The following is a 21,352-nucleotide window of genomic DNA, read 5'->3' as shown; positions in this document are numbered from 1 at the left end:
GCAGGGCTCGTTTGTCCTCCCACCGGCACCAGGCGCAGACATTCTCAGAGTAAAGGGCTCATCATCTACTTCCTGGGTGAATGACTTTTCCTCCAAGCCCATGAGGTGAGCCCAGTGGTGGCCTCAGTTCACCACCTCAGGTCACAGGCTCCAGGCTCCAGCACAGGGACGGGACCCCAAAGAGCCCTGTGGACTCTGCTAAGGAACACCAGGAGCTCCCAGAGGCCAAGCGCAGGGCAGAGATGTGGAGAAGCAGCTGCTCGGAGGACCTTAGCCCTGCAGAGGCCGAAACATGGCTGCTATTATACAGAAGGGGAGGGCGAAAATGCTAGAGCCATGGCTTCTGCAGCTCCTTTTTACCACAATCGAATTGCCGAAACCACTGTTAAGGAGAAAGTCTTAAAAGCAGCCAGAGAACAAAGATCTTCCGCCCACAGACAAGCCAGGTGTGAGGGGCCGCCTAAGCCCTGAGAAACCACAGCAGGAGGAGGTAGCGGCAGAGGACCCACCCCAGCCGGTGCTGCTCCCCTCTCCTCTTCACCAGGACTGTTCCCCGCTCCCTCCACCCAGTGCTGAGGCCAACAGCGGACATGGGGGTGAGCGTGTGATGCACTTAACATGACCTAAGCCATACCAATATATTACCAACAAACTCCAATGACTTAACTTTGAAATTCTTCTCATCTAACTTCTTAAAGTGGTCATTCCTAGTGTCCCTCATTCCTACTAGTGCTCTGGACAGACTTGCCTGTGGCCTGGTGCACACGCTTCCCCCACTCTGAGCTGCAGTCTCCTCCCCTGTAAAATGTCATGATTCCTTCAATTTCCTGCTCAGAGACTTGGATGGGCTGCGAGTCGCTGTTACTCAGGGTCTCCTTGTGGGCATTGTTCTCACCCCAGGCCTTGGTGGGGGACGTGAGTGCCGGAAAAAGGCCTCAGGAAGGCAAAGAACTGACTCAGGAGTCCACATCCAGGGCTTGCTGCAGGGTCCCCAGTATGCAGCTGGACCTGCCATCCCCACCTCCTCCCAATGAGGTCACCCCAGGCAGCCCAGTCTCAGCACATCCAGGACCTGCTGCTGGGGCCAGGCCCCTGATGCTGTGCTCAGGCGGACATCCCATCCTCAGGGTGCAGGCGGTGGAGTGAGGTTGTCACCAGGACTGCAGGAAGGACAGGGTTGCAGCAGGGCCCGCCAGTCTGTGTGATGCTCAAGATGGCCATGTGTCCCCCACAGTCAGCCCAGAGTCCCAAGCCACTTCAGAGAGTCAGGGCAGCCATGAGGAGAAAGGATTATGTCCACCGGGTTCTGCTGTGGGTGGGAGGCAGTTCCTCAGCCCATGAGGCTTCCAGTTTCTGGAGAAACCAAGTCATTCTGTCCACACGTTCAGGGCCTCTTCAACCACCTGGAAAAGGAGGAGTCTCCTTAGCAGGCGGGGAGGGGACCATGCAGCACCTCTCTCCCAGAGGACAGTGGGGCGCAGGGGTGGGCTGGGGGCAGGGACACTGGACAAGGAGCCCTGGGGCTGGGGACAAGAGGGGGGCCTTCCAATTCAGGGACACACTGAGGAAGGGGGATGAGAAGGGGAACTAGAGTAAAACCAACACGTGGAAAATCTCTGTGTTGTGCTCTGACCAAGGCTGAATAAATCCCGTGACCACTTCTCATTCTCACCCTTGTCACCCAGTTGAGGAACTGACTGCCCCACGCCTGGCTGGGCCTGAAGATGGGAAGAACTGGCCCTGCCATCTCCCAGACTTGGCTGGGAGATGTGGGGACCCCCAGCTCCAGGATAGGAACTGATGAGACCAGGGTCCAGGGGGGTGCACCGGATGTGGGGATGGGGTGATCACAAGGAGGGAAATAGAGCCAGGCTGGAGACACCAGGACTTGGGGCAGGGGTGAGCATTTCTGTCTGTGGGAACAGAGCAGAAGGAGGCAGGGCAGAGAATGTCCAGCGCCCCTGCCCTCAGTCACCACCTTCCTTCAGGTAAGGAAGGAATTTCTTCCAAAGTGCAAACTTACACAATCAGAAACACAATTAGAACTACAATCCCTACGATGGTGCATAAGAGGTAACTAGCAGAGGCAGGAGTCCCGGCGGTCGTTGTCTCTTCAGCAGCTGAAGTTTCCACAGTGGCAATGGTGCCAAATTCTTCAACACACTGGCTATCACTCCAGGACGTACAATCACTGACCTGGACTTCCGCACTAGGGCACCTGGGTACACACAGAGAGGGAGGTGAGGACTCTTGAGGGAAAGCTGGCCAGGTGGGATGAAAGGGGAGCCACCCTCCCTCTCCAATGTCCCTGAGAAGGCGTCATGGGAAGGATAGCCTCCTTGTGTCTGAAGGGGGTCCCCCAAGCTCCCTTGTTGAGGCTGGGGAAGAGTCTGAGCATGCGCATTTCAGCCCCTCAGCCTCCCTGCTCTGGGGTCACAGGAGCCTTCTGTGTTGGACACACGCTGAGCTTCCCTGGGCTGCAGAGGAGGCCTGCATTAGGAGGAGCCACACGCCAGGAGAAGGTCACAAGTCCTTGTGGCCACAAGCTGAGCCCTGTCCTCCAGTCAACCCACAGTACAAGTGAGCTCTCACCCCCACTTGTCTGCTGGTTCCTCCCAATCACAGCAAGTGGCCCATTAGAGGGCCAGAGAAGGACAAATTACTCTTGCCCCTTAAAGCCCAAATAGGGAAAAGACAGGACTTATTAAGGGATTGGGGCCAGGGGTGAGGCTGGCTGGATTGGCTCAGGCCTTCATGGGAACTTGAAGGAGCTCCACCCACAGCCTTCTTATGACTTTTGTCGGTCGTGGCCACTTTTGTCTTTATGGGTCCTGCCTGCATAAAAAGTATTAAAAATAACATTTTTAAAAACAGTTTGGTATAGCAACAAATACAACCCAGACTGGATTCAAGTGTTTTCTTCTCATTTCTTTTTTTGTTTGTTTGTTTTGAGACGGAGTCTCGCTCTGTCACCCAGGCTGGAGTGCAGTGGCGCGATCTCGGCTCACTGTAAGCTCCACTTCCTGGGTTAAAGCAATTCTCTTGCCTCAGCCTCCCGAGTAGCTGGGACTACAGGTGACCACCACCAGCCCGGCTAATTTTTGTATTTTTAGTAGAGACGGGGATTCACCATGTTGGCCAGGCTGGTCTCGATCTCCTGACCTCAAGTGATCCGCTCTCCTCTGCCTCCCAAAGTGCTGGGATTACAGATGTGAGCCACCGCGCCCAGCTTTCTTCTCATTTCAAAAGGAAATTGCATTTCCTAGGTTTGATGAAAAGGGTCAAGGGATCTAGAAAGTTGCCTCTTGTGCCCAGTGAACAAGTCGGTCTGGCCAAGGGGACTCATGCTGGGGAGGGGTGGGAAGGGGCTGCTGCAGGGGACAGGGGTGGGGACAGGCAGATGGACCAGGAGGGGCCACTGCAGACCCAAGAGACCCCACAGGCTCAGGGACACCCCATGGGTCTGGAGGCTCCATGGGGTCAGCAGAGAAATAGGGGTACCCGGTGACTCAGGTCTTCTTGGGTTCCTGAAAGCTGCCGGGAGCCCGTGGCTGCTGTCTCACCCTATGCTGTACTTCCGGCATATCTCAGGGGAGTTCCTATCCCAGAAGGTGCCTTCCTCACACTGACACACTGGGTCTTCGGTCATGGTGCAGGAACTTGTATTTGTTTGACCTGACAACAGAGCATAAGGTTTTGGGAATGTGTTTCCCTGATGTATCCCTCAACCTTCCTTATCACCCACCCCCTTCCACTCAGCTCAGCCAAGTTCACCGAGGAGTTCTGAGGGCCAGTTTCTGCACCTGCACACCCAGGGCTCATACAGGACACCCACCCTTCAGCTGTCACCAATACTCAGAGGAGTCATAAAAGGCAGCACGATTCATGATTTATTACATCAGATTAGGGGAAAAGCATTGTTTAGATGGCATGGTCAATAGCAAAGGAGGTGCAAGGGCATCACCTGAGAGACTCTGCAAGGAGAGGAGCCCTTAGGGGACTTCCCTAAAGCCTGGGCCTGCTGGGGAGGAGGAAGGGGCCTGAGAACCTGAAGGCTGAGAGAGGTCCAGCACCTGCCAGAAGCACAGAGCCTGGGGGAGAGAGCCTGACCCTGGAGCAGACCCGTCCCACTGCTGAAACCCAACCCTGTCCACTGCACCAGGCCTTCTCTGTGCTTTAATGATCCCCCTACCCTCTTGCAGCTGACAGTTTAGAAGATTTCCCAGCCAGGTGGCATGCATTACAGAAAAGATTTCTTTCTATTTTTTTTAATCTGTCAAATATATAATCATGAAACAGGGTGATGAAGACCAAGCTGGGCTGGAACTTGGTTCCCTGACTCACATCGGCTACAACTCCCACCTCATTGTCCCACACTCCACCTCTGGACAAGAGGTGCACACAGTCTGTACCTGATTTACAAACTGTACATGGGAAGCAAGAAAACAAATTGTTGAAGTGTTGGTGTAATCCACACCCTCTGTGCACGGGTTACAGTCTCCAGTATGTTCTCATCTATGAGATCCTGGGAAGGGAGAGAAAAGCCAATGAATGAGTTGCCACAGAATTCCCAGAGGCTGACAGTGGCTGAAAAACTTCTCTTTTCGCTCTTAGTGGAATCCAGACAGAGAAATCCACTCTTCCAGGCTTGGTCTTGTCATGAATTCAGCATCTATTACATACCTTTGATGGGCACTGCTGACAGAAATGTAATACAAACCACACGCAACATTCAAATTCTATGACAGCCGTATTAAAATCGTAAAAAGGATGAGGCCAAATTAATTTTAACAATATAATTTTAACTTAAAATATCTAAAATACTACATTTCAACATGTAATCAATACACATCACTGATATATTTTATTTTTACGCCCTCACTGACAAAATAACATCCAACCTCCTGTACATGTGATCTGCCCATGCTGGTCCACCTGATCTGTTTGCTGTCCACTCACCACAGTGGCTCCCTGTCTTCTCCCTGTTAGTCTCCCCAAGCCCCTGAAACCTGGGGCTCTCATTCCTGCAGGGCCTTCTCAAGAGCACTCTTCCTGGCTCTCTGCAAGACTGGCCCTGTCCAACTTGAAATATCAGCCCAAATCACCATCCCTGAGAGGCCCCACCAACCTTGTCTGTTTCACCTATCACTTAACTATTCTTCATGGTTCCCATCAGGACATCCTGACTGTTATGTGTATTTGTGTGTATTTTCTTTTCTTTTTTTTTTTTTTTAGACAGAGTCTTGCTCTGTCACCCAGCTGGAGTGCAGTGGCACCATCTCGGCTCACTGCAACCTCCAACTCCCTAGTTCAAGTGATTTTCCTGCCTCAGCCTCCCAAGTAGCTGGGATTACAGGCACACACCACCATGCACAGCTAATTTTTATATTTTTAGTAGAGACAGGGTTTCACCACATTGGCCAGGATAGTCTTGATCTCCTGACCTCGTGATCCGCCTGCTTTGGCCTTCCAAAGTGCTAGGATTACCAGTGTGAGCCACTGCACCCAGCCTATTTGTATGTCTTGATACCATCCCGGAAAGAAAGCTCCATGAGGGCAGGGCCTCTTAACCCCCGTTAGCATGGTGCCTGACTGACAGAAATCATCCAATGCATCCCTGTGGAAAAAGAGCCAGAAAGTGCAGGAAACAGAAATCTAGAAGCACATAGAAACAAGAATATGATAAGGATGAGAGGTCAGTCTTCAATGGGGTCCTCAAGGCTAGACTACAGACCCAGAATCCTGGCCTACCCCCACAGACTCAGCTTCCAGGTCTGCCCCAGTGCCAGGTAAGTCCCCATGAACTCAGGATCCAGGCCCTTCCCTGTGGACCTAGGGATGAGGCCCATGCCATCACCTGGCTGACATCTGCAGACCCAAACTCGAGACCCATGCCAGTGCCCGTTTAGGACCCATGGACTGAGGCTTCAGGGCACCTTTCTGGATATAGGCTCTCGGCCTACCCACACATGCCTGGATACCAAACCGGCTTGCCTGAGGACACCAGCAACAAGACCACCTTTGAACCACACCACATGGCCTGACCAAAATCTGTGTACAGGCTGACTGGTGAAGGGTGTTCCCTGACAAAGCCAGTCTGTAAATATTGGAATAAGTCCCTGCTTCTTCAAAGCGCACATTCCAGCACATTGCCACAGGCTCATGAACAATCAGGGAAACATGATAGCACCAAAGCAACAAAATAAAACACAAGTAGTCCACTCTAAACAAATGGAGATTTACAACAGCCTGACAAAGAACTGAAAATACTAATTTTAAAGAAGCTTACTCAGCTACAAAAAAAATACAGATAGACAAGTAAGTGAAGTCAGAAAGACAATACGTTAACAAAATGAGAAGTTTAATAAACATACAGACACCATAATAAAGGACCAAACAGAAATTCTGGAATTGAACAACACAATATATGAAATAAAAAATCCAATAGAGAGCTTCAACAGCAGAGTTGATTAAGCAAAAGAAAGAATCAGTGAGCTTGAAGACAGATCATTTGAAATCTCCAAATCACAGGAACAAAAAGAAAAAAAAGAATGAAAAAGAGAGAAGAAAACCAACAGTACTGATGAGTTACCATGAAGCAAAACAATATAGGTATTATCATGGTCCAAGGAGCATCAGAGAAAGTGCTCCTTGCATCAGAGAAGGTGCAGAAAGTATAATTACAGGCTGGGCGTGGTGGCTCACGCCTATAATCCCAGCACTTTGGGAGGCCGAGGTGGGCGGATCACGAGGTCAGGAGATCAAGACCATCCTGGCTAACATGGTGAAATCCCGTCTCTACTAAGAAATAAAAAAAAAATCAGCCAGGCATGGTGGTGAGCACCTGTAGTCCCAGCTACTAGGGAGGCTGAGGCAGGAAAATGGCATGAACCCGGGAGGCAGAGCTTACAGTAAGCCGAGATTGCACGACTGCACTCCAGCCTGGGAGAGCGAGACTCCGTCTAAAAAAAAAAAAAGTATAATTACAGAAATAATGAAAGAAAATGTACCAAATCTGGATAGGAATAGACTTCCAGATTCATGAAGCCCAAAGAACCCCAAACGGATTAAATATGAAGAGATCTTCACCAAGACACATCACAAACATATTCCCAAAAGTGAAAGGCAAAGAGAATTTTGAAAGCAGTAAGAGAAAAGCAACTCATCACATATAAGGGAACACTTATAAAACTATCAGAAGGCTTCTCACCAGAAACCTGCAGTCCAGGAGATAGTGGAATCATACACAGTATAGAAAGGAAAAAAAAAAAAACACTGCCAACCAACAATACCATACCCAACAAATCCATCCTTTAGAAACAAAGGAGCAATAAAGACTTTCACAGAGAAACAAAACCTGTGGGAGTTTATCACCACTACACTTGCTTTACAAGAAATGCTAAAAAAAAAAGAAAAAGTTATTCAATCTGAAAGAACAGAACATTAACAAGACACATAAAACCATGTAAAAATATAAAATTAGGTGGTTAAAGTAGGTACACAGTCAAGTTCAGAATATTCTTTTTGTTGTTGTTGTTGTTGTTGTTGTTGTTGTTTTTGAGACGGAGTCTCGCTCTGTCACCCAGGCTGGAGTGTAGTGGCTTGATCTCGGCTCACTGCAAGCTCTGCCTGCCGAGTCCACTGCACTCCAGGCTGGAGTGCAGTGGCTTGATCTCGGCTCACTGCAAGCTCCTCCTGCCTCAGCCTCCCGAGTAGCTGGGACTACAGGCGCCCGCCACCACACCTGGCTAATTTTTTATATTTTTAGTAGAGACGGGGTTTCACCGTGTTAGCCGGGATGGTCTCGATCTCTTGACCTCGTGATCCACCCGTCTCGGCCTCCCAAAGTGCTGGGATTACAGGCGTGAGCCACCGCGCCCGGCCAAGTTCAGAATATTCTAATACAATCATGGTAGTGTATAAATCACTTGTATCAGTATAAATGTCAAAAGACAAAAATTTTGTTTTAAGTGATAGTTAATGCCATTTGTTAAGGAGTACACAACATAAAAAGATGTAAATAGGGCTGGTTCAATGGCTCACGCCTGTAATCCCAGCACTTTGGGAGGCCAAGGCAGGTGGATCTTCTGAGGTCAGGAGTTCAAGACCAGTCTGGCTAACATGGTGAAATCCCGACTCTACTAAAAATACAAAAATTAGCTGGGCATGGTGGCAGGCGCCTGTAATCCCAGATACTCAGGAGGCTGAGGTAGGAGAATCACTTAAACCCAGTAGGCAGAGGTTGCAGTGAGCCAATATCATGCCAGTGCACTCCAGCCTGGGCAACAGAGCTAGAGTTGCCAAAAAAAAGATATAAATAATGATGTCAAAAACAAAATAAGGCAGGGGGAGGAAAAGTGTCGAGTTTTTTATAAGAGCAAAGATAAGTGATTATCGGTGTAAAATAAAGTTGGACATGAAATAAACTAACAAATTCAGAAGTGTTTCTATACACTAAAAAGAAACTATCTGCGCTGGAAGCAGTGGCTCATGCCTGTAATCCCAGTACTTTGGGAGACCAGGGTGGGTGGATCACCTGAGGTCAGGAGTTAGAGACCAGCCTGGCTAACATGGTGAAACCCTGTTTCTACTAAAAATACAAAAATTAACTGGGTGTAGTGGCAGGTGCCTGTAATCCCAGCTACTTGGGAGGCTGAGGCAGGAGAATCTCTTGAACCCAAGAGGCAGAGGTTGCAATGAGCCGAGATTGTGCCATTGCACTCCAGTCTGGGCAACAAGAGTGAAACTCAGTCTCAAAAAAAAAAAAAAAAAGAAAGAAAGAAAGAAAGAGACAGAGAGAGAGAGAAACTATCTGAAAAATCCCACTTACAATAGCTACAAATAAATAAATAAATAACTTAGGACTAAATTTAGCCAAGGAGGTAGCTGTATTTTCTTCTGATTTGGTCTTGACATTTCTCTCTGTAGAGTGGCTATAAAATCTAGCCTTGCCCTGATGGGGATCCAGGAGATTTCCCAAGATGTTCACAAGAAACTTCTTTATGCTTATTTACACAGCTCTGGTGTGAACCGTTAAGTTTCTTTTCTTTCTTTCTTTCTTTTTTTTTTTTTTTTTTGAGACAGAGTTTTGTTCTTGTTGCCTAGGCTGGAGTGCAATGGCGCGATCTTGGCTCACCACAACCTCTGCCTCCCAGATTCAAGCGATTCTTCTGCCTCAGTCTCCCAAGTAGGTGGGATTACAGGCATCCACCACCATGCCCCGCTAATTTTTTTGTTTTTTTAGTAGATATGGGGTTTCTCCATGTTAGTCAGGCTGGTCTCAAACTCCCGACTTCAGGTGATCCTCCCGCCTTGGCCTCCCGAAGTGCTGGCATTACAGGCATGAGCCACCATGCCCTGCCGAACCATTAGGTTTCATTGTAGTGAGCTGCTGTGGGACGTATTGGGTTTGGGGTCAGGGAGATGAAGAACAAATGTGCTATATCAAAAACAATTGAACAGGGAGAGGAATTGCTAACTGGGCAAACGATGCTGTGGTATGATTGGGTTTTAAACAACTTATATCAGACCTACAAATGGATGTCAAGGCAGCAACTCTTTTAAATAAATTTATGACAGAGGTGAAAGATCTGAAAACAGTAAAACATTGATGAAGAAATGGAAAGTAACAAAAATAAACGGAAAGACAGTACACATTCATGGATTAGAAGACTCAATATTGTTTAATTGTCCATACTACTCAAAGTGATCTATAGATTCAATGCAATGCCTACTAAAATTCCAATGACATTTTTCGCCAAAATAGAGAAAACAATTCTAAAATGTGTATGGAACCAAAAAAGGCTTCAAATAGCCAAAGTGATCTTAAGCAAAACAAACAAAAGAACAAAGATGGAGGCATCATATGACCTGATTTTAAAATATATTACAAAAGTATAGTAATCAAAACTGAATGGTAATGGCATAACAATGATAAATAAACTGATGGAACAAAATAGTGAACCCAGGTATAAATCAATGCATTTACAGTCGATTGATTGTGAGAAAGATACCAAGAACACAAAATGGGGAAAGGACAGTCTCTTCAATAAATGGTGTTGAGAAAAGTAGATATCGACATGCAGAAGAATGATATAAGACCTTTATCTCACATCACATGTAAAAATTAATTCAAAATGGACTAAAGATTAAAACATAAGACCTAGAATGGTAAAACCCACAAGAAAACATAGAGGAAATTTTTCATGATATTGGTCCAGGCAATGATTTCTTGACTATGACCCCAAAAGCACAGGCAACAAAAGGAAAAACAGACAAATGAGGTTACATTAGACTAAAAACGTTCTGCATGACAAAGGAAACAATGAACAGAGTGAAGAGACAACCTACAGAATGAAGGTCAATATCCAAAAGATCCAAGATTTTGGTTAAAATCAAAAATATACAGGAACTCAAACATCTCAATAGCATACAATCAAATAATCCAAGTAAAATGGATACATGGGCATGGGACCTGAATAGACACTTCTCAAAAGGAGACACAGAAGTGGCCAACAAGTATATGAAAAAAATGCTCAGCATCACTAACCATCAGGGAAGTGCAAATTAAAACCACAATCAAATATCACTTCACACCTATAAGAATGGCTATTACCAAAAAGACAAAAGATAACAAGTGTTGATGATGATAGGGAGAAGAAGGAATGCTGGTACACTGTTGGTGGGAATGGAAATTAGTACAGCCATTATGGAAAGCAGTATGGAGGTTCCTCAGAAAACAAAAAATAGAACAACTATATAATCTAGCAATCCCCCTATTGGGCATACATCCAAAGGAAATGACAACAGTATGTTGAAGAGATACCTTCCCTCCCACATGCAGTGGAGCATTTACAATGGTCAAGACATGGAATCAACCTACGTGTCCATGGATGGATGAAAAGTTAAAGAAAATGTGACACACAGACACAATGGAATATTATTTAGCCTTTAAAAAGAAGGAAATTCTGTCATTTGTGACAGCATGGATGAACCTGGAGGGTACTATGCTAAGTGAAATAAGCCAGGCACAGAAAGACAAATACTTCACGATCTCACATATGTGGAATCAGAAAAAGTTGATCTCATAGAGGTGGAGAGTCGAATGGTGATTATCAGCGCTTGAGTTGGATGGTGGATTGGGGAGATGTTAGTCAAAGGATACAAAATTTCAGTTAGGGAGAATAAATTCAAGAGATGTATTGTGGAACATGGTGACTACAGTTATTAAAACAATGTGTTGTACAGTCCTTCCTTCTATCCACAGGGAATATATTCCATGGAACAAACTCGGCACATACTCAAGTCCTTGATATAAATTGGGATAGTATTGCATAAAACCCAGGCATATATGCTTTAAATCTTCTCTAGAATACTTGTACTACCTAATGCAATAGACATGATATGTAAATAAGTGCTATATTGCATTGCTTTTATCTACTTTTATTGACATATTATCATTTTTATTTTTTCCGCATATTTTTGATATGTGGTTTGTTGCAACCATGGATGTAGAACCCATAGATAAGGAAGGCTACAGAACCCCCACATAAAAAGGGCAAAGAGGGCTTATGCCAGGGCTCTGTATCCATACAGCTGAAAATTGCTGAGAAGATTTTTAAGTGTTCTTACCACGAATACATGATAAGTATGTGAATTAGCTTCATTTAGCCATTCCACAACGCATGCATATTTCAAAACCTCATGATGTACATCATAAATATATACAATGTTTATCTGTCAATTAAAAATAAACTGATTTTTAAAAATAAGAGTGCACCTGCTGGACACTTCTCCTCTTGGAAGCTGTGCCACTGTTGCTGTGGGCCACTGTCTGCTGGGAAACTTCCTCCTGCTGGGCAGTGGTGGCAGAGTAAGCTAGGACCTGTGGGGACAAAGGAGAGATGGGCGTGAGTGGCTTCCAGACCTCACCCCTCCCAGGCTCCATCTCACATTCCCTTCACCCCAAGTGACAAAATCCATCAGGGCTTGAACATTTTTTCCAGCTCCAAACTTTCATTCTTTCATATCCATGTTTATCCCTTGGCCTGTTAGGGCCAGCTATTTTCTATTAAAAAAAAAAAAAAAAGGGCAGGTGTGATGGCTCACGCCTGTAATCCCAGCAATTTGGGAGGCCAAGGTGAGTGGATCATGAGGTCAAGAGATTGAGACCATCCTGGCCAACACGGTGAAACCCTGTCTCTACTAAAAATACAAAAATTAGCTGGGCATGGTGGTGCACACCTGTAATTCTAGGTATTCGGGAGGCTGAGGCAGAAGAATAGCTTGACCCTGAGAGGCAGAGGTTGCAGTGAGCCGAGATCACGCCATTGCACTCCAGCCTGGTGACAGAGCGAGATTCCGTCTCAAAAAAAAAAAAAAAAAACCAAAATGAAAAGACAAAGGAAAACACCTCTGTATCCTTTTCTCATATTAAAACATAAAATACATTTATCCCAGAAAATGTGAGCAAAAAGAGTTATTTTTGTTTTTTTGATACAGAGTCTTGCTATGTTGCCCAGGCTGGAATGCAGTGGCTATTCACAGGTGTGATCATATCTTACTATAGGCTCGAACTCCTGGCCTGAAGTGATCCTCCTGCCTCAGTCTCCCAAGAAATGTGGATAACAGGCACACACCACTGTGGTTGGAAAGAAAAGATTTTATATGAATTTTTTTAAAAACACTTATGAGCCCTTCATGCAGAAATAGCATTTAACATATTTCGTTTCACCAAGTGTTTAATTGACCAATAGGTGAATTCTGTCTCTCTCCTTCACACGCACACAAATACACACAGACACACACATAAACATACTCAGTTTTACAAACGAGGGTTATAATATATATAACCTTACAGAAAGTCAGGATATAGCATCAAACATGAAGTAATTAATTACTGCTTTACAAAGGACCTTGACAAGCTGTTCCCACTAAATATCAAAGAGTGACAAAAAAAGATGAAACAGCAATTCAGGGATTCTGGCCGTGATCTCTATGTTATAAATGACAACTGGAAGACAACTGGAGAAATCGGAATAGAGTCTGGGTATTAGATAGTGGTAACGTGTTGATGTTAATTTCCTTGTTTGTAGAAAGTACACACTAAAGAATTCAATAACAGCTTTCATCACATCAACAGCTATTTTTTCAAATGTTTTTATTGTACAGTTTTTGTAACTTTGCTTTAAGTTGTGAGTGTTTAAAAGTAAGAAATTAATTTAAGCAAAACCAAAATGATTACAATGAAAGCTGTTTATGTTGGGCTCAATTCAACTGCCTCCATCTAAACAAGACAAAACGTAGCCTTCTTCCACATCAAAGCCTGTCCCGTAGTTGGTGACAGTGAAACTAACCCATGTTTCCCAAATCCTTCCTTCCCAGGCTGGAGTCCCTCTAGGTTCAGGCAATGTCTGCGTCTCCTTTCTCTGCTCTCACACTCTTACTCCCTCTCATCTAATGAGGGGTTTATGAGTGTTTTTTAAAATCCTTTCAGAAGACCAACTTTTCATTTTGTCTTTTTATTTATTTATTTATTTATTTGGAGACAGGGTCTCCCTCTGACCTCCATGTTGGAGTGCAGTGATGTAATCTCGGTTCACTTCAACCTTTGCCTCCTCTGCCTCCCGGGCTCCAGTGGTCCTGCCACCTCAGTCCCCACAGACAGGCGTGTGCCACAATGCCTATCTAATTTTTGCATATTTTGTAGAGCTAGGGTTTCGCCTTGTTGCCCAGAGTGGTCTAACTCCTGAGCTCAAGTGTTCTGCCTGCCTGGGCCTCCCAAAGTACTGGGATTACAGGCGTAAGCCACCACACACAGTTCGTTTGGTCAATTCTTTTTGTGGTTTGTATTCTATTTCCTTGATTTATGTTCCTTCCTGTTACTTTGTTTGGTTTAAATTTACACTTATATTTTATGATTGATTAACGTAGCTCCTCAGGCCATAATTTTCATGTTTTTTCTTTTTTTGACAGCTTTAGTGAGACACAATTTCCATAGTTAATAATTATGATGATTCATATAATTCACCCATTTAAAGTCTACATTTCAATAGTTTTTAATATACTCATAGCTATGCAATCATCACTATAAACAATTTTAGAATATTTTTATCACTCCACAAAGGAACTGCATGCCCTTCCTCTGTAACTCACTTCCCCAGCCCCCAATTTTTTAATAGAAACATTGAAAGCTGTATATTTCACCCCGAGCATTGTTAGCAATTTCCTACCAGTTTTGATGTGTTATATTGTCATTATTATTTACTTTGAAATAAATATCTTACCTTCCCTTTTGATTTCTTCTCTGAACCACAGATTTTTAGAAGTGTGTTGTTCAATTTCAAAATTTTAGAATTCTCTATGAATATTGTTACTGATTTCCAGTTTAGTTTCATTAAGTGTAGAGATCATATCATGTGTTTTATAGCCCAGAACCTGGTCTATCTTGGTGAAAGTATCATGATCATAGAAAGGAATGAGTGTTCAGTGGATGTTCCATCCTGCTCTTTAAATGTCAGTTAAATCAAGGTGGTTCACAGTGTGCAGGTCGCTTGCCTCTTTACTGGCGTTTTCATCTGATTGTGCTACCAAGTGCAGAGAAACAGCTGATTTAATCTCTTTTTAATTCTATTTTTGCATCATGTGTTTTGAAGCTGTATTACTAGGCATATACAATTTGTGATTATTATTACACTCCTTGAAGAGTTAACCTTTTTAACTACAAAGGTCCCATACAAATATGGGAGATATTTGATCTCCCATAATATTCTGTGTCCTAAAATTGTTACAGTAGGTAGCTAGACAGGTATGAGCAGGGCAGGAGAGGGCTCCCCACTTCTGACACCAGCAGTGTTAGGCGACCATCAGGTGGTTGATAACCGTGTCTCTAAAGTAGTAACTGGTTACAGCCGATGCCAGAAAAAGAGTCTCCTAATACATAGAAAACCCCTGAAACTGATCAGCAGCTTCCCAATAAGATTTCAGGAGTGGGGAGAAGTAAGGCAAGATTCTGTAAGCATGCCAACCTATAAAACTCCGACTCAGGCGGGCCGGCTGAGCGCTGTTTCTCAAGTCATCTGCTCGGCCATCTTCCAAGTACTTCCCTTCTTTTCTTTCCCTTCCTTCCTTTCCTTCCTGTTCTAAAGCTTTTTAATGAACTTTCACTCCTGCTCTGAAACTTGCCTCCATCTCTGCTTCTGCCTCATGCCCCTCAGTCCAATTCTTTCTTCTCAGGTGGGGAAGAGCTGAAGGTGCTGTGGACCCCTACGGATTCGCCGCCTTCAACGTAGGGTAACTCGGATCTCGTCCACCGCTAACAAAATCAGCTTCATCTGATACTGAGATAGCCACGGCAGTTTTCTTGGCCTTGCACTCTGCATGGTGTATCTTTTTCCATCTATTTACTTTCAACAGACAGCATCTGTGTCTTCCTTTTAAGGCCCATCTCATATAGACAAGATATAGCTGAGTCTTGCTTTTTCTGCCCTTCCAACTATTTCTACCATTGCACTGTAGCGCTCAGTGGCTTTACAAGGTAGTGCAATAATTGATATAGTTGAAACAGACCTATAAGTTTACCATTTAAGCTACGATTGTCTAGTCTAATTTTTTTGCTCCTCTTTCCCTTGCACATTTTAATGTTAATTACTTTTTAGAATTCCATTTTAATTGGATACTGACTTTTTATGCAACATAGTTCCATGATCTATGTGCAAGTGCTATAGGGAATACAGTATACACTCAAGTGTTTATATTCTGTTGAAGGTTTTTAAAAATAGATTTATTGAGGTATAATGGATATGAAACAAAGTGTACTTTTTTTTTTTTTTTTTGAGACAGAGTCTCGCTCTCTGGCCCAGGCTGGAGTGCAGTGGCCGGATCTCGGCTCACTGCAAGCTTCGCCTCCTGCGTTCATGCCATTCTCCTACCTCAGCCTCCCGAGTAGCCGGGACTACAGGCGGCTGCCACCATGCCCGGCTAATTTTTTTGTATTTTTTAGTAGAGGTGGGGTTTCACCATGTTAGCCAGCATGGTCTCGATCTCCTGACCTTGTGATCCACCCGCCTCGGCCTCCCAAAGTGCTGGGATTACAGGCGTGAGCCATCGAGCCCGGCCACAAAGTGTACATTTTTAAAGCATGTAGTTTGGTAGATTGACACATGTGTATACACTGAGAAACTATCACCACAATAAGAAAATGTCATGTCCACCACACCCCAGAATGTCTTCATTCTTCAATGTAATCCTCTCTTCTGCTTTGCTCCTATGTCTCCAGCAATAATTCTTCTGTTTTTTGTCAGAATAGATTGAATTGTAATAAGAAATGGAATCAGATGATAAGCATTCTGTGTGGATTCTTTCACATGACATAATTTTCTGTGTTTTTCTGTTTTTTTGTTTTGTTTTGTTTTGTTTTTGTTTCTGTTTTGTTTTGTTTGTAGAGACAGGGTTTTGTTATGTTGCCCTGGCTGGTCTTGAACTCCTGGGCTCAGGTGATCTGCCTGTCTTGGGAGGATTACAGGTGTGAGCCATCACACCCTGCCCACCCTGGTCCATTGACTATTATGAATTAAAGGCTATTGAAAAACAGCAGGTGGAAGAAGATCCTTTGACCTCTTTTGCGTTTCCTAAAAGCAGGGGATGAAAGTCCCCTGGAAAACATGCTCCACCATGCTCCGCTAATTTTTTTTGTATTTTCAGTCGAGACGGGGTTTCACCGTGTTAGCCAGGATGGTCTTGATCTCCTGACCTTGTGATCTGCCTGCCTTGGACTCCCAAAGTGCTGGGATTACAGGCATGAGCCACTGTGCCCGGCTGACGATCTCCTTATTTTGAAGGATGAAAAGTCGAGGCCAAGAGGGTACTGTGCAGACCATGTTAGAATGGATCCACTATCATCTTTTTAGCTCCCCACATAATTACTTGCTTCTTCACGAGTTACTTGGTCTAATTCAGTAAATAATTAACTGACTCTCACTAGTTCTTCCATGCCAGGTAAAACTTGCATTAAATAAATGTGTGTGCTTGTCTCCAGTGGACCTGTCTTATGTCAGTTTAATTCTCTGGCCCAGTCAGAAAAAAAAAAAAAAAGTCTAAAGGAGAGCTTAGCTTCCCTCCATGACCCTCAATGGTGACTATAATCAAACCACATCTTCCAGGCCAACAATACCACATCCTATGGCCTTGCAAGGACATGATCTCCCTCCAGCATGGCCTCTCTGGAGCAGGGGGAGCAAAGGGTGGTGAGCTCTCAGGCCTCCCTCGTGCTACCTCCTATTAGTTATATAATCCCTGGTGTCACCTCTCCCACCACACTGTGGGCTCCAGGGAGCAGGATTCACATGGGGTTCATTTGTCCTCCCTGCCTCCAGCAGACTCCAGGCACTGGTATTCCCAGAGTAAAGAGCTCACTGTCTACTTCCTGGATGAATCACTTTCCCCCCAAGCCTATGAAGTGAGCACAGTGGTGGCCTCAGCTCATGGCCGAAGGACAGGCTCCAAGAGCCCTGCGGACTCTGCTGAGGGCCCATAGGAGCTCCCAGAGGCCAAGGGCAGGACAGAGATCAGAGAAGCAGGTGCTCAGAGAACTCTAGCCCTGAATCTCATTTTGCCACTTGTGAAACAGGGAAAACAACCTACCCTCATCTCCCCAGGTTGTTAGGAAAATCCACTAGACGAAGATGTGCAGTCACTGGCTGGGAGCAGGACACCAGCTGCCCAACAGCACAGGCGTGGGGCATGGCACTGTCCCCACTGTCCCCATCCCTGACCTAGAAGCTAGAGCCTCACTGCCCTGCCGCTCCTGGATACAGGACAGGGGACCAGAACTGGGACTGTGGCCTCTCAGTAGGGGCTGGGTGAGTAGCCTCTGCAGCCACCTGGATAGAGACATTTCCTGCTCACTCTTCAAACTGCAACCCAGGCCATGTGCCTACCAGAAGGACAACTGCAAGCATGACAGTTAAACCAGGCTGTGGCCCTGCAGTGTCATCGCGGTCCTCACTTGAGGTCTGGCTCCTCTGTTCTTCCATGGCCCCTCCCCATGGCGCTCCACCCTAGTCTTTAGAAGCTTCTGCCACAAGCTCAGGGAGCCAGTACCGAGGTGCAAGTAGGAGCAGGTGCACCCTCTGCTGGGTGGAGGACAGGTGCCTCGGGGATCCAGTCCAGAGTACCTGACACCAGCCCTGAGGATGTGATCTGTCCTCCCACACCTGCTAACACAGCCCTCTGAGGTTTACACAGGGTTGCTGAAGATTTTTATCTCCTCTTCACTTTACAGGTAGGAGCTGGGGCCACACCAGAGACACAGAGCCAGAGGGGGAGCAAGGCAGGGCCCAGCCATTCACAGCCTTCAATCTCAGGAGTCCTTCACATCCTGAGAGTCCGGAATTCTGAGCCGTCAGAACTTCTCAATTCCTACTTTGATAGAGAGAGGAATGGCGTGGAAGGACCTGGCACGCCAGGTGACTGGACCAGCCCAGCACTGACAGAGTCAGGACCTGGTGTCAGGAACTGAGCTCAGCTCCAGGCTCATCTGAAGTCACCCTGACAGCCTGAGGATGGAGACCTTACCTCCATTCACAGGTATGGTGGGTGGCAGGGACTGGCCCCAGCTGACCACGGTTTTCCAGGTGCACAGCTGTGAATTCAGTCCTCCCTGCCGCCCTCCCCTACTGTCTCATCTGGATCCCCTGGTCATCTACTCCCAGTACCAAAAACTCCTGTATCCTTGAAAATTCCTAATACCATGAAGAAACAAAAATACATAGCAATGTGATGTGTCATGTTTTACATCTTAGACTAGTAACGAATGAAAGCTAAGTGTAGCAAGGGTGTAGGGGCACAGGCACATCTGTGGACTACGTGTGACTGTAAGCTGGGTTCAATGGTTTTTTTGGAGGAAAATTTGTGAACATTTAAAGAAACTTCTGAAGTCATTTATCCCACAGAAGGAGAAGTAGAGAAGTAGAATTCAACTTGTAAGGAGTTGCCCAATAAGCTGGTTCGCATAGATACGTGGACACACGATATATACAAAGGTATTTAGTACAACGCTGTTGGAATTAGCAAAGGCAAAGTCAGGATGGGATCTAACCAGCTGCCCCTAGGCAGCAACAGTGAATTAAAATGTGGCTCACCCATGCAGTAAAATATAATACCCTTGTTTAAAAGAAGATCAATCTGAATGTACTGCCATAAAACATTTAATGTGCTTTGTGTTAGCTCCAAAATTTTAAAAAGCAATTGTGCATTGAAATGCATTTAATTAAGGCAAGACTGAAGGATCAAAGCCTCCTTTGGGACATATAGAGTTCACATTCCCAAAACTGTGAAATTCATGTTGCTGGCCTTGTCTACACTGGTCATCCACACATTCTCTCTTCAGGGCCACTGTCCTGACACAGCCATTCTTTTAGTTGTCTCAGGTAAGTTCATCCACTGTAAACTATTTTAAAAGTCAGTTGTGTAATTTTTGAGAGGTCAAAATATTACTGCTTTTCTAAATTAATTTGTAGAAAGACAACATGCAAACTCTCATAGTTCCTGTAATCTTGCTTTGGCATTTTTTTTTAAAATAATATAAGGAATCCTAAAAAGGGCTGTTAGCAAAAACCTCAATCAATCTGAAAGAGACCTAGAAGTCTGCACGTTTTATACATAATATGTCCTTGCACTCACACTACTACCAATCTCAGTTTACAAAGTCAACTCACAATGAGAACTTTACACCGCGGCGAGGACTCACCAGTGGCAGGACCGCTGAAGGAAAGCGCGAGCCCCCGGTCCTGCCTGTGGGATGCAGAGGGGACACACGGGTGACAGTGCAAGATACTAACTGCAAGCACGTTCGTTAACTGCTTCCTTCCACTTTCAGGGCAGAGGAAATGAAAATTGTAAAAGACAGCGTTGGAAAGTTTTTTCACTGGCTGTTGGTTAAACCCGTCTCCAAGGAACACGTTTAAGAATGTAAACATGGGGTTAATTCTATTAACTAACTAATTAATTAATGAGAGAGGCAACCGCTCTGTGTCTTCCGGAGGTTCACTCCATAGTTTCCACCTTGATTCCCTCCCTCTCTCGATTCTGCAACTTCCCTCCATTCGCGGGCACCGGACAGCCAGGGAGAGCGCGCTCTCTGCTCCCTCCTGCCCGGCCCGGGGACCCAGTTCTTCCCCTGACTCCGAAGACGGGTTCGTCCTGCCTGGACATGCCCGGCCGCAGGTGACCAGAGCCAGGCACCCGCTCCGTGTTCCCCTGTCTCCCTGCCCCATCGTGTTCCCCTGTCTCCCGTACCCCTCGCCAGGTGCGCTCTTCTCCTGCCAGGGACCGCGGCGGGGACTCACCGGCGGCAGGACCGCGACGATGACGACGACGAACTTTAGGGTCTTGGGGATCCGGGCCACGGTCTGGTTCCCGACGCCGTCCTGGGTCCTGGGTCGCACCTTGCCCCGGCCTTCAGGCGGCCGGGGCGCTCTGCCCCCAAAGTCCCCTAGCGGTAGGAAGCGCTCCTCATCCCCTGCACCTCTGGTCAAATGCCCAAAAATCGATCAGAAATCGTTCACAGGGTTCGTGTGCCTGGAGAGGTTCCCACAGCTGCACTGCCAGAATCGGAGTGCGCCTCTGCTTTTATACCCGCGGGAAAAAGGCGTGGTCACTTGTCACTTCCAAGCACTCAGAAAAGGGCCATGGCCTCCCCTAGCACCTCCAGGAAGGCCCCAGTTGTGGGGGTGGCTGCGTGGACGGACAGGAACTAGTTCTTACTGGCAGCGGTGACCCTGGGCCTGTGGTTTGATTCTGGGTCCTGTCCAGGCTGTGGCCAGCAAAAGGGGAAGGAGCAGAGGCGCTTCCCACTGCCCTGCTGTAGTCTGGGTAGTGAGGTTCAGAGAGGTACTGGAGGCCCCTCCTGAGCCTCCTCCCTCCCAGCGAAGCCTGTCTCTCCTCTTCTTAAACCCTGAACTACCTCCTGGCCTAAGCACTTCAGTCCACTCTTAGCTTCCGCTCCCACTCCCTCCTCCCACAGTGGCCTCACTGACCACTACACTTATGCCACTGCCTCCAGTCCTTTTGCTGCTGTGACCCAGCACCAAGCTTCTCTGGCAGGGTCTTGGCACCCCTCAGTAGCGGGTGCCTGGCACCAAGTAGGGGCCCAGCGAACATATGAGTGGACAGAATGAAGGACACAGGGGCCATGATAGGCACATACAGAGGCTGAGGAGCAGGTAGGAGGGAGAGGAATCCCGGGGGCATCCCTAGCCACAGCCTGGCACCCTTTGCATGGTCGAGACACAGACACTCCCTGACCAACCTTGAGGGCTCTAGTACTGAGGCCCCATGGAGAGAGGAGGTCCAG

At 46.3% G+C, this 21,352-nt stretch overlaps 1 pseudogene; it reads right to left on the bottom strand.

Moving 5' to 3' along the window:
* Nucleotides 1-2,019: 2,019 nt before the first annotated feature.
* LOC112630133 overlaps nucleotides 2,020-21,352 on the bottom strand; it is a 42,028-nt pseudogene continuing 22,695 nt past the window's right edge.

The sequence above is a fragment of the Theropithecus gelada genome, chromosome 8 (assembly GCF_003255815.1).
Source record: "Theropithecus gelada isolate Dixy chromosome 8, Tgel_1.0, whole genome shotgun sequence".
In the NCBI taxonomy this organism is placed as follows: Eukaryota; Metazoa; Chordata; class Mammalia; order Primates; family Cercopithecidae; genus Theropithecus; species Theropithecus gelada.
The sequence above is the reverse complement of the archived record's forward strand: the minus strand, read 5'-3'. Positions and strand labels throughout refer to the sequence as shown.